The 14,366-nt window shown below is 41.3% G+C and overlaps 1 pseudogene; it reads left to right on the forward strand.

Moving 5' to 3' along the window:
* Positions 1 to 4,273: 4,273 nt before the first annotated feature.
* LOC131514595 (Golgi phosphoprotein 3-like) lies at positions 4,274 to 14,097 on the forward strand (annotated as a pseudogene).
* Positions 14,098 to 14,366: the final 269 nt, after the last annotated feature.

Here is a 14,366-nt window from a genome sequence, read left to right on the forward strand (position 1 = left end):
TCAGATCCTTGGTCTTCCTCTCTGTCTGCCTCTCTCCCTCCCCACCCCCCCCCAAAAATAAATAAACATTAATAACAACCTAATAAATAAAATAAAATAAACATTAAAAAAAAAGCATCTAGAAAGGACCTGATGCTAATACCATATTGCCCATGAGATATTAAATACTTTCCCCTCAAGACAGTGAACAAGGACAAGATGTTCACTTGGACCACTTCCATTCAACACTATCCTGGAAGTCCCACCTACGGTGAAAAGGTAAGGAAAAGATACAAAAGTCGTATATATCACAAAGGAAGAAATAAAACCATTATTATGTTTTTTAAATCATTACTATTTTTAAAGAAGCATTATACTTCACAAAATACTTAAGAGGAAATTTAACAAAAGATATGTAAAACCTCTACAATGGAAACTACAACAGGTTATCACCGAGACTTACACAGCAGTTTAATGACTGCTAATTTACTGAAATGCTTTGTAAGGAAATTCTGTTGGAGATGCTTTAATGTTTTCATGAAGCTTTCCTCAAGCTGGGCAGAAGCCTTACATGGATGGGCCCTGGAGAGATGTGCAGGTCAGTCCTGCTAATAGCTGGTAACAATTTTACAACAGAAAAAGAAGTCTGCAATTATTATATTCTTCCTCATCCTACCTGCATAATATTGATGTACCCTTCCCATAGTACACTATATGTGACATTCCAGAAAAGGCTGGGGAAGCACTATTGAAAACCCAAGCATTTAAAAATCAGCAACACAAGCAACAACACATATTGGCAAGGATGTAGAGAAAGGGCAACCCTCCTGCACTGTTGGTGGGAATGAAAACTGGTGCAGCCACTCTGGAAAACAATATAGAGATTCCTCAAAAAGTTAAAAATAGAATCACCCTAGGATCCAGCAATTGCACTGTGAGAAATAAGCCCACTGCCCCAATCAAAGGAAGGACGTGGGGACTCCGAGCACAGTAGAGCAAGGCTTTAGTCAACAGTGTTGCAAAAGCAGGTGTCTGGTGGACAGGCACACTTGGGGCAGTTACAGCAGGCAATTTATCTCCTAGCCTGCAAGTCCCTCCCCTGGTTCCTCATTGGCTGAGCACTACAGAGGTTACAGCCTTACCCGACATTGCCTATGCCCATGCAAGGCAAGGAGTAGTCTGATTGGAACAAATGTACATTCCTTGAGGTGATACAGAGACTTCAGTTCTTTGGCACATGCTCACTGCAAAACCTGTGAAAATAAGGCCAAAAACGGAGAGGGGAAGAACCAGGAAGTGAAGTGTCTAAGGGTTTGAGACTCCATTGTGGTGGGGGGGTGGGGGGGGTGCTCATACATATTCCCATAGGTTGTAAACCTATTGTTAACTAGACAGCACAGCTTTGATTTGGTATTTCTGAAAATGAATCATCTCCCTTACATCTCACAGCACTACTATGTATTTACCCAAGGAATACAAAACACTAATTCAAAGCACCCTGATGCTTCTAGCACCACTATCTACAATAGACAAATTATGGAAACAGCCCAAGTGTCCATTGACTGATGAATGGACAAAGGTGTGGCCATAAAAAAGAATGAAATCTTGCCATCTACAATGACATGAATGGAGATAGAGAGTATTATGCTAAGTGAAATAAATCAGTCAGAGAAAGACAAATACCATGATTTCACTCACAAGTGGAATTTAAGAAACAAAATAAGTGAAGAAAGGGACAGAAAGAGAGGTAAACCAAGAAACAGACTCTTATTTTTTTTTTTTTATTTTTTTTTCAACTTTTTTAATTTATTTTTGGGACAGAGAGAGACAGAGCATGAACGGGGGAGGGGCAGAGAGAGAGGGAGACACAGAATCGGAAACAGGCTCCAGGCTCCGAGCCATCAGCCCAGAGCCTGACGCGGGGCTCGAACTCACGGACCGCGAGATCATGACCCGGCTGAAGTCGGACGCTTAACCGACTGCGCCACCCAGGCGCCCCAAGAGACAGACTCTTAAATATAGAGAACGAACTGATGGTTACCGGAGGCGAGGTGGGGGTGGGGGGGAAGGGATGGGTTAAAAAGGTGATGAGGATTAAGGAATGCACTTGTGATGAGCATCGTGTGATGTATGGAAGTGTTGAATCAGTATTTTGTATACCCAAAACGAATATTACACTGTTAAATAACTGGAATTTAAATAAATAATAATAATAATAATAATAATAAAAAGAAAACATAAGTGATGTGGGAAACAAAGGCAGAAAGAAGTGTAGATAAAATTAAATTTCCTTATAACCCTCAGCCCATTGACAAACACTTGAGATAGGCAGAGTATGGCATTCTTCCAGGAACTCCTGACTATCTTAAAGTTAATGCTTTGCTAGAGGGAAAAACAACTTTAGCTTGACAATAGCTAGGCCTTCAGGATTCTGAGTCTTCTTTAGCATATGAAAGTCCTTTTGGAAACTTCCCCTTATCTCTACTTCCCCCAGCTCCAGGGTAGTTAATCAGTCACTCATAATCCTAGTGCTGCTCTTTCTGCCCACCTGCCCTGTCCCTGTGCTTTAATAAAACCACGTTGTTTGCACCAAAGACATCTCAAGAGTTCTTTCTTACCTGTCAGCTCCAAACCCCAACACTTCAAACCACATCACAAGTATTTTATCTTGTTGATTTTCCTGTGAGGCTTGATTAGCATACCCTGCCTTACCTCATCTCTACTCTGAAAGCAGCCCATTAAATCCTGGTGGGTGCAGAACAGTCTCTCTTCCCCTGGCTGGAAAATAACCAGTACAAAAGTGGGGTGCTCATCTGCTACGGTAATGGAGGTAGATACATGTAAAGAAACAAAATCCACCGGTTCCCTTCTTCTCCTCTTTTAATCCCTTCAAAATTTTCCAATTATGAGTTTTTGTGAACTTGATTCTGTTTTGTGAACTTGATTCTGTTTTGTGAACAAAGCCATTTGCCCGGTAAACAAACAAAAAAGACCCTCTACTTGTATACTTTGTATATGATCAAACAGTATTTGGGCTTACACCTGCCTTTGCCAAGTCAAAATAATTTTATTATTTTTTTAAGTTTATTTATTTATTTTGAGAGAGAGAGAAAGAGAACAGGGGAGGGAGGGCCAGAGAGAGAGGGAGACAGTGGATCCCAAGCAGGCTCCATGCACTGTCAGCACAGAGCCTGACACAGGGCATGAACCCACAAACCCTGAGATCAAGACCTCAGCCGAAATCAAGAGTCAGACACTCAACCAACTGAGCCACCCAGGCTCCCCAAGTCAAAATAATTTTAAGATGAATTTAACAATATTTTAATGTTTAGTTTGGGTTTTTCTAGCTAAGATTAGTAAAGCATAAGTAAAAATTCACTGGAAGGATTTCTAAGTGCATGGCTGTGAGAAATAAGCCCACTGCCCCAATCAAAGGAGGGACGTGGGGACTCCGAGCACAGTAGAGCAAGGCTTTAGTCAACAGTGTTGCAAAAGCAGGTGTCTGGTGGACAGGCACACTTGGGGCAGTTACAGCAGGCAATTTATCTCCTAGCCTGCAAGTCCCTCCCCTGGTTCCTCATTGGCTGAGCACTACAGAGGTTACAGCCTTACCCGACATTGCCTATGCCCATGCAAGGCAAGGAGTAGTCTGATTGGAACAAATGTACATTCCTTGAGGTGATACAGAGACTTCAGTTCTTTGGCACATGCTCACTGCAAAACCTGTGAAAATAAGGCCAAAAACGGAGAGGGGAAGAACCAGGAAGTGAAGTGTCTAAGGGTTTGAGACTCCATTGTGGTGGGGGGGTGGGGGGGGTGCTCATACATATTCCCATAGGTTGTAAACCTATTGTTAACTAGACAGCACAGCTTTGATTTGGTATTTCTGAAAATGAATCATTTCACTTCTCACAGTGGCTAATTTTACAGACATTGGCAAAAGATATGTTTTTCCTGTTTATGAATTCCAAGTTACAAATAAGGACAGAGAAACAGTTTAATGTCTTTATCATTTGAAACATAAAAAGTAGCATATCCCCCCCCCAAATAAAACCTAATAGATTCTGTGGTATACAGAATAATGCCCCCCTCCCAAAGATATTTTCATCCTAATCCCCAAAACCTGTGAATATGTTATGTTCCATGGCAAGGGAGAAGTAAAATTGCAGATAGAAGTTTCCTAATCAACTGATTTTGAGATGGTGAGATTATCCTGGATTATCCAGGTGGGCCCTATGTAATTACAAGGGTCCTTAAAAGTGAAAGAGGAGAGGCAGTGTCAGAGAGATTTACCATGAGAAGACTCAACTGGCCATTGTTGGTTCTGGAATGGAGCCACCAGCGAGGGAATCCAGGCAGCCTCCAGAATGTGGAAAAGGTAACAAAACAGAGACTTCTGTAGGGCTTTGAAGGCACACAGCCCTGCTGACACCTTGGTTTTAGCTCACTGAGATACATTACAAATTTATGACAAATTTGTGGTAATTTGTTGTTTTTCACAAATGTGTGGTGATTTGTTACAGCTGCAATAGGAAAAGAATACAGAATCTTGACTGTGAAATCATGTAATTGAGTAATTGGGACACACGGTGGCACTAGATCACCACGTAAGTGCTTTCAGTTTCATAATTCCGTATTACTAGGGGCAATGCTAAATTTTCTTGTAATAAATTTAAAAATTTTTTTAAGTTTATTTATTTATTTTGACAGAGAGAGGAGGAAGGCAGAGAATCCCAAGCAGGCTTTGCACTGTCAGCACAGAGCCTGACTCGGGGCTCAAACTCACAAACTGTGAGATCATGACCTGCTCTGAAACCAAGAGTTGGGCACTTAACCAACTGAGCCACCCAGGCACCCCTCTTGTAATAATTTTTTAAAAATCACCTCCTCACATTTGCATCTAAGTATCTGCAATATTCTTGGTAAATCCCTTAAATTGGCCTTGATGAATTTTTTTTAAAGTTTACTTATTTATTTTGAGAGAGAGAGCATGCACATGAGCCGGAGAAGGGCAAAAGGAGGGAGAGAGAGAATTCCAAGCTGGCCGTGCACTGTCAATGCAGAGCCCCATGCGGGGTTTGATCTCACAAACCATTATATCATGACCTGAGATGAAATCGAGAGCTGGATGCTTAACCAACTGAGCCACCCAGACGCCCCAATCTTTTTTTTATTTTTTTTTTTAATTTTTTTTTTTCAACGTTTTTTAATTTATTTTTGGGACAGAGAGAGACAGAGCATGAACGGGGGAGGGGCAGAGAGAGAGGGAGACACAGAATCGGAAACAGGCTCCAGGCTCCGAGCCATCAGCCCAGAGCCTGATGCGGGGCTCGAACTCACGGACCGCGAGATCGTGACCTGGCTGAAGTCGGACGCTTAACCGACTGCGCCACCCAGGCGCCCCTAGACGCCCCAATCTTGATGAACTTTTAAGTTGATTTCTGGCAATTATTTTTTTTTTAATCTAGAAAGATGAACTATAAATATAAAGAAGCCCCTGAATATGTGTCACAAACGTTAAGACCTTTTTTTTCCCAGTGTCTTGAACACTGACAGCAGCCACAGCAGGCACCCAGTAAATAATTGTTAAATGAAAGAACATCTCATGTCCAATTTTCAAATATAAATTGTCAAGTCATTTCTCACCTGAACCTGAATAATCTGGAACTTGAAGAAAATCCTTTTGTTCAAGAATTTCAAATTTAGTACTATTCATAGAGCACTCCTTTATTCAAATGTGCTTACAATGCATTCTCCTTCATGCCAGGAATGAAACAGCCATTCCCAGTTCTATAGAGCCCTCCTTGCCCTCCACCCTGGCGTGTCCAGTTCTAACTCAACAGCCTCGGGCTTCTTATTCCCTTCCCAGTGTGTGCAGGTGACTTTGAGGGAATGAGTGTTCAGGGCAAAAATGGACCAGAAGTTAATCACCTTGGGAGGCAGAGACACTGGGTACTCTGTACCTTTCACTGTTTCCTTCTGTGCCCTTGGATGCTTTATGCCTGCTGCGCCCTCTGCAGAGGGCATCACCTCTCTCCCTTAGCTTGTCTGACTCTCCAAGTCAAAGCAAGAAAGTGTCCTCTTTGGAGAGTTTTTCCCTTTACATTCTGTCCGCAGACACCCTGCAAATTCTGATTCCTCTCTGTTCTCATAATACTGTGTTCTTTCCCTTACACCTTGCTTTATGGCTAGTTGTGTAAAGTGGCACCAGATTGTAATTTCCCTGTAGAAAGGAGTTTATTTTACTATTTTTTTGTGTTCTCAACACTCAGCTAGTACTGGGAACAAAGTAAATGCTTCTAGAAAGAGGAAAGAAGGAAAAGAGGGAAAGAGGGAGGGAGGGTAGAAGGGAGAATGGCTGTTCCATCATTGGGCTCAGACTACAGATGCGTAAAATAACTGTTGTCAATTTCTTAATGTTTATTTAAAAAAAAAATTTTTTTTTAACATTTATTTATTTTTGAGACAGAGAGAGACAGAGCATGAACGGGGGAGGGTCAGAGAGGGAGACAGAGAATCTGAAACAGGCTCCAGGCTCTGAGCTGTCAGCACAGAGCCTGACGCGGGGCTTGAACTCACGGAGTGTGAGATCATGACCTGAGGTGAAGTCGGCTGCCCAACCGACTGAGCCACCCAGGCGCCCCAATTTCTTAATGTTTAAATATGGGTGTGTACACATATGTTTAATCCAGAAGAAAAAGTAATCAGGATTACATTCATGATTTGGGTATAATTCCCATTTGCAAACTCTTCCTGGGGTAGTAAATATCATGAGGCCTAAAAATCAGTGCTGTCTTTACTCTTTTTAAAAGATAAGGAAGGAATTTGAATGCAAATTATAATGTTTTTCTTCAAAGGGGAATGATTTACCACTCTTTAATTTGATAAAGTTCTTTATGCTTCAAATACAGACTTTTAAATATTAATAAACCTCAGAAAGTAGGAATCAAATCCTCAACCCTTCATGAATTAATTATCACAATTTTAAAACTCCAATTCTACAAAGCAAATCATAAAGTGCAAAATGGCTTTTCCAAATCAAATCTTCTTTTTGGTATTAATTCATATGATTAAATACAATTTTATGCATATTAAATTGAGTATTGATACTATAATTTGAAGTTTCCTATTTTTGATATTGAATAATTTCAAATATACATTTTTTGCTTTTTTTTTATGTTTATTTATTTTTGAGAGACAGAGGAGAGAGAGACAGAGCACAAGTGGGGGAGGAGCAGAGAGAGGGAGACACAGAATCCAAAGCAGGCTCCAGGCTCTGAGCTGTTAGCCCGGAGCCTGATGCGGAGCTCAAACCCACGAACTGTGAGATCGTGACCTGAGCCAAAGTCTGCTCCTTAACCGACTGAGCCACCCAGGTGCCCCTACATTTTTCCTTTTAATAAAATAACTATAATTATAATTAAATCCACTTATTTTTATCAGCATGCTACATTTGAATAGTATAAAAGATCAATTATTACTAAAAGTGATTTTTATAAAAGAGCAGTCCCTTCTCTTCAACCCTCCTACCCCATCATCCACCAAGTTAACAGTTCCAATTTTTTAGCTATTTTCTCTGATTTTGCTTCTTTATTTTTTTTTAATTTTTTAAAAATGTATTTATTTTGAGAGAGAGAGCATGAGCACGGGAGAGGCAGAGAGAAGGAGAGAGAGAATCCTAAGCAGGCCCTGAACTATTGGCATAGAGCCAAATGTGCAGCTCAAGCTCAGTGACTGTGAGATCATGACCTGAACCAAAACCAAGAGTCAGATGCTTAACTGAGTTGCCCAGGCTCCCCAATAATTGCCTCATTTTAAAATATTTTCTGGGTCACCTGGGTGGCTCAGTCGGTTGGGCGTCCGACTTCAGCTCAGGTCATGATCTCATGGTCTGTGAGTTCAAGCCCCATGTCAGGCTCTGTGCCGACAGCTCAGAGCCTGGAGTCTGCTTCAGATTCTGTGTCTCTCTCTCTGCCCCTCCCCTGCTCATGCTCTGCCTCTCTCAATCTCAAAAATGAATAAATGTTAAAAAAAATTTTTTTAATATTTTCTTCATTTTCTTTGAACAACTGACTAAATATTCCCACATCCTCAACAGCTCTATAAAATACCTGTAAATTGCACTTTATACAAATCATGTTCAGTGATTGAAGAATTATATCCTGGCCCTCATGCCTCCCGCATCCCCTGACTCCTGTCCCAGAGAATCCTCCTAGTGTCTCTCCCTGCTTTCCAGTCTGCAAGGTTTCACTGCGGGTGCTTCACTCCTGTTTTGTTGGAACTCCATTTGCTGTCACTCTGGGAATTCTCTTTGTCTCCATTGGATCTTCTGTCTCCTCAATCCCATGTATCTCAATATCCCAATATCTTTTTTCTAAATTGAGCCCTTTTTGGGCTCAATTTAGTGTGCGTGTGTGTGTGTGTGTGTGTGTGTGTGTACGTGCAAGCATTCATCCACGCTCGAGCACATCCTCAAATAGCTTCCTAGGAAAGATGTCTGGGAAGTACATTTTTTGAGCCTCTCCATGTCTAAATTGTCTCTTTTTGGGGCACCTGGGTGGCTCAGTCAGGTAAGTGGCCAACTTTGGCTCAGGTCATGATCTCAGTGCCTGAATTCGAGCTCCGCATCAGGCTCTGTGCTAATAGCTCAGAGCCTGGAGCCTGCTTCAGATTCTGTGTGTCTCTCTCTCTGCACCTCCCCTGCTCACACTGTCCCCCTCTCTCTTTCTCTCAAAAAATAAATAAATATTGGGGCGCCTGGATGGCTCGGTCGGTTAAGCGTCCGACTTCAGCTCAGGTCATGATCTCGCGGTCCGTGAGTTCGAGCCCCATGTCGGGCTCTGTGCTGACAGCTCAGACCCTGGAGCCTGTTTCAGATTCTGTGTGTCTCTCTCTCTCTCTCTGCCCCTCCCCTGTTCATTCTCTGTCTCTCTCTGTCTCAAAAAAATAAATAAACGTTAAAAAAAAATAAAAAATAAATAAATATTTTAAAAAATTTTTTGAAGATTGTCTCTTTTCTACTCTTTCACTTGATGGAGAGTTTGGCTAAATATGGAACACTTGGCTAAGAAATAACTTAAAAATAAATTTGAAGGTCTAGCTCCATTATTTTCCACTTCCCATTTGAGATGTTTGATGCCGTTCTGATTCATAATCTTCTATTCATTATCCGTCTCACCATTATCTGCGCCCCGCATGTCTTCCTCCCCTTCCAGAAGCTTTTACTATCCTCTGTTTATCTCCAGTGTTTGAAACTTCACAATAATGAGTCTTCTGTTGTTTTTTAAAATTGTTTGTTGAGGTTTTTGTTTGCTTTTGTTTTTTGTCTTTTATTCATTGGGCTGGATACCCAAAGGTCCTTTCTGAGAAGAAGCTCATGTTCTTGAGCTCTGGAAAATTCTTTTATGTTATTTTACCAATACTTTCCCCCACCATTGTTTTTAGCCCTCTCTTTCTGGAGCTCCTATCATTCAGCTGTTAGGCCTCCTGAATCAGCTATCTAATTTCTTATGTTTTCTTTCTTATTGTCCAGTTATTCACCATTTTGCTCTACATTTTGGATTCCTTATATCCTCCACTTTTCTACTCAGTTTTTCATTTCTGCCATCCAATTTTTTATTTTTCTAGTTTTTGTTGTTGTTGTTGTTATCCTCTGAATGTCCTTTTTAAAACTATCATCTTGTATATGGATACATATCATCTCTTATTTCTCTGGGGATAGCCATGACCTTTTTCATTTTTCTTCTCCCTCCATAGTTTGTTTCTCTGAGTTTCTTTTTTTAAACAAGTTTATTCAGGTATAATTTTTTTTTAAGTTTATTTATTTTTGAGAGAAAGAGCTAGGGAGGAGCAGAGAGAGAGGGAGAGAGAATCCCAAGCAGACTCCACACTGTCAACACAGAGCCTGACATGGGACTTGAACTCATGAACTATGAGATCATGACCTGAACCAAAATCAAGAGTCTGATGCTTAACCAACTGTGCCACCAAGGATATAATTCCTATGTCATTAAATTCACTCATTTTGAGTGTCTAATTCACTGATGTTTGGAGTATTCATTGAATCATTCAACCATCACTACAATCCAGTTTTATTATTTTTTTCTTTTTTTTTAATGCTTATTTATTTTTGACAGAGAGAGAGAGAGAGACAGAGCATGAATGGGGGAGGGGCAGAGAGAGGGAGACACAGAATCCCAAGCAGGCTCCAGTCTCTGAGCTGTTAGCACAGAGCCCGATGTGGGGCTCAAACTCACGGACGACAAGATCATGACCTGAGCCGAAGTCGGAGGCTTAACTGACTGAGCCACCCAGGTGCCCCATACAATCCAGTTGTAGAACATTTCTACACCCCAAAAAAATCTCATGCTCCCATTTGCAATTCATCTCCATTCCCATCTCGTCCCAATCAGCCAATAATCTGCTGTCTCTACACATTTACTTTTTCTAGATGCTTCATACAAATAGAATAGTACAATAAATGTTCTTCTGTGTCTGCTTTCTTTCACCTCACATGCTGTGTGTGAACACCGTTCTCACTGCAGCAGGCATCAGCAGGTCATTCCCTTTTCTGTCACTGAAGAGTGTTCCATTCTAGGGCAATTATAAACATCTTTTTGTTATTTTCATATTTTATGTTGAGCTCTGTGTTTCACATTAGAGGGGTTTTACCAAATGAATCCACTCCCTGGCAGTCTGTTCATATTTAGAAAGAGAGGCCCAAAAAGTTATTTGGAAACTATGTGTGTTCATGATGGGAGGTGGTGCAGTGGGGGCTTCATTATACTTCTTTGAGGAAATTCTCTTGTCAGTGTTTTTCATTTTTTTCTGTTGGGCTGGTAGAATTTTCCAGAGAAGACTCTCCTAATGTCTTGGCTGGAAGGTATAATCCTAGCTTCCAGAGTTCCAGGAATTGAGAGGAAGGAGAAGGCTAAGATGTCACAAATTTTAGGACATAAACTTTTCTTTGATCCCCCTGTTTTCAGTAAGAGATCCCTGCCTCCTTCGACTGTGTCTGTGTGCCTGAGTCCAGAGACCCTCTGTTTTGTTCTCTTCTACTAGGCTGGCTGCACAGAATAGATGAGAGGATCTGGAGGTACTTTCTAAAAAGACTTTCAAACAATCTCTCTATTTTTAGCCCTACCATTATCTGCTCCTCCACCCGTGTTTCCACAGCTGTCTGGTGCCAGTTTCTGAGCCTTGGGGATCTGCAGTGTAATGTGGGTTACCTCTCTGCTTTACCCACTGCCAGTTTAGGATTCGTTTTCTTGGATCGCTAATCCATCTACCACGTTTCCACTTACTTTGCAGTGTCTAAAATTTTACTGCTATTGTTTTCTTTACTAGTCTCATAGGTTTCTGCCTCCATAAAAGTCCCTCTGCTCTCATTTTCATGGCATTTTTGTCAGGAATAGAGTACTTATTCAACCAGCCATCTTTAATGTGAATCTCAATTAATTCTTTTTTTAATGCTTATTTATTTATTTTGAGAGAAAGACAGAGCTTGTAAGAGGGGAGAGGCAGAGAGAGGGAGAGAGAGAATCCCAAGCAGGCTCTGCACTGTTAGCACAGAGCCAGACGCGGGACCTGAAGCCACAAACCACGAGACCATGACCCGAGCCAAAGTCAGATGCTTAACCACCCAACTGACTGAGCTACCAAGGCACCCCTAAATTCAATTCTTTAATGAAAAGTAAAACTTTCAATTTCAAATAATTTATGTAAATACCTTATCCTCAAAGAAGTGCAGCATAGCTCACCACTCCTTTTATTTATTTTTTTTAATGTTTATTTATTTTTGAGAGAGAAGGAGACAGAGCACAAGCAAGAGAGGAGCAGAGAGTAAGGGAGACCCAGGATCTGAAGCAGGCTCCAGGCTCTGAGCTGTCAGCACAGAGCCTGACATGGGGCTCGAACTCACGCACTGAGATCATGACCAGAGCTAAAGTCGGACACTTAACCAACTAAGCCAGCCAGGCACCTCTAGATCACTACTCCTTTTTTTTTTTTTTTTTTTTTTTTTTTTTAGTTTTTTTAACGTTTATTTATTTTTGAGACAGAGAGAGAGAGCATGAACGGGGGAGGGTCAGAGAGAGGGAGACACAGAATCTGAAACAGGCTCCAGGCTCTGACCGTCAGCACAGAGCCCGACGCAGGGCTCTAACCCACAGACCGCGAGATCGTGACCTGAGCCGAAGTCGGCCGCTTAACCTACTGAGCCACCCAGGCGCCCCTAGATCACTACTCCTTAAATGTGTGCTGCACAGAGTGTCTTCCTTTCAAGAGTCCAGAATGAAAAGGGGCAGGGGCTTTGGCTTTATGATGGAGAAAATTGACAGATATCTCAGCCAAGGGACCAAAGACAACACTAACAGTGATAAGTCATGTTCATAGTGTCCATCCTTGATATTATAAGAAGAGAATGGTACTTGACTTTTGTGGTACCCCTTCCAAAAACCTTTAATTGCAGTGTAATCAAGGGGAAAACATCAGACAAATCCCAATAGGGGGACAATCTACAAAGTACCTAAGTAGTACTTCCCAAAACTGTCCAAGTCCTCAAAACAAGGAGGAACTGTCAAAGCCAGGAGGAGCCTAAGCAAACATAATAAATAAATGGAATCTGGTAACTTGGACAGGATCCAGGAACAGAAAAAGAGTATTAGGCAAAAACTTAAGGAAATCTGAATACTGTATGAACTTTAGTTAAGAGGAATGTACCAATACTAGGTCATTAATTATGATAAATGTACTACACTAATGGGAAAACTAGTGAGGTGTGGGACAAACTGGGTGTGGGGCACATGGGAATGCTCTACTATCTTCATAACTTCTCTGTACATCAAAAATTATTCTTTTAAAACGTTTATTTAAAAAATTAAACCTCTCTCATTTATCCTTTGGCTATTTAATTGACAACTTCATGCCAACTGAAATGTGCCAGAATTTGGCTCATTTCTACCTCATACTATTAGGCATCTATTCTGTGTGTTGGAATAGTTTATTCGTTCTCTTTTACAGATACTTACTGAGCAAGTACTAAGTTTCAGGAAATATACCTGGTGCTTGGGGCTACAGAGATCAATAAAATATGATTCCTGTCCCATAAGAAGTTCAGATTCGAGGAAAACAGACTAACATAAAATACTTTCTGTGTTCTACTTCTATAGAAACACACCAGCTACCATGAACACATTTTGCTATTCATATTAAGAGTGGAAAAAAATAAGGCTGAAATTCTCTAATTTTCAAAAACTTTTGTTTAGGTGAGATGTGGAATCTCTTAGAATTGTATCACCAGTTAAGCAATATGCAAGAATGATTAAATACCTGGTGTAAAAGGGCATATTGAAACAGAGAAACAGAGAAACAAGTAGAAACTTTCTGCCTTTTTTTTTTTTTTTTTGAGAGAGAGAGATACTGAGAGAGAGTAGGGGAGGGGTAGAGAAAGAGGATCCCAAACAGGCTCCACACTGTCAGCACAGAGCCCGTCGCGGGGCTTGAACTCACAAACCAGAGATCATGACCTGAGCCGAAATCAAGAGTTGGACGCTTAACTAACTGGGCCACCCAGATGCCCCCAAAACTTCCTACATTTTTTAAACTTTATTTATTTTGAGAGAGACAAAGAGAGCATGTGCAGGGGGAAAGAGGGGTGCAAATAGAGAGAGAGAGGATCTCAAGCAGACTCCAGAGCAGTCAGCTCAGAGCCCATCATGGGGCTTGTACCCACGAAACCATGAGATCATAACCTGAGTCAAAATTAAGTGTCAGACACTCAACCAACTGAGCCACCCAGGCGCCCCAGAACTTTCTACTTTTTGATGTGATGACACATCCCCTCACCAACCACAATATCAAGCAGCGCCTCATCAAGAAGGTACAGACGGCTGTTCTTGACAAATGGGTGAATGACCCTCACCGCATGGACAAATGCTTGCTGGCCCTTATTTACCTAGCCCACACCTCCGACGTCCTGGAGAATGCTTTCGCTCCCCTTCTGGACGAGCAGTATGATTTAGCCACCAAGAGAGTACAGCACCTCCTCAACTTAGATACGGTCTGAAGGCCAACACCAATGAGGTCCTGTGGACGGTGGTGGCAGTGTTCACCAAGTAACTGCTCAGAATGAGGTGTTCTTCTTTCAGGTAAGCCAGTTGCTTCAATTCTATTGACTTCTGATTTTTTATAGTTTGTACTTTCCTACACTATAATTGGCTTTTGTTTTATATAATAATAGGTAGCTTTTCTGTGTGTGTGTGTGTGTGTGTGTGTGAATGCAAGAAACTGCTGGTATGAGGGAACTTTCTGTTTAAGTTTAGAGAAAAATCTTACTGTCATTGGCATTTCGTTCTTTCTTGAGTTCCAGAGAGTTGCCCTTCTCAACA

The sequence above is a fragment of the Neofelis nebulosa genome, chromosome 1 (assembly GCF_028018385.1).
Source record: "Neofelis nebulosa isolate mNeoNeb1 chromosome 1, mNeoNeb1.pri, whole genome shotgun sequence".
In the NCBI taxonomy this organism is placed as follows: domain Eukaryota; kingdom Metazoa; phylum Chordata; class Mammalia; order Carnivora; family Felidae; genus Neofelis; species Neofelis nebulosa.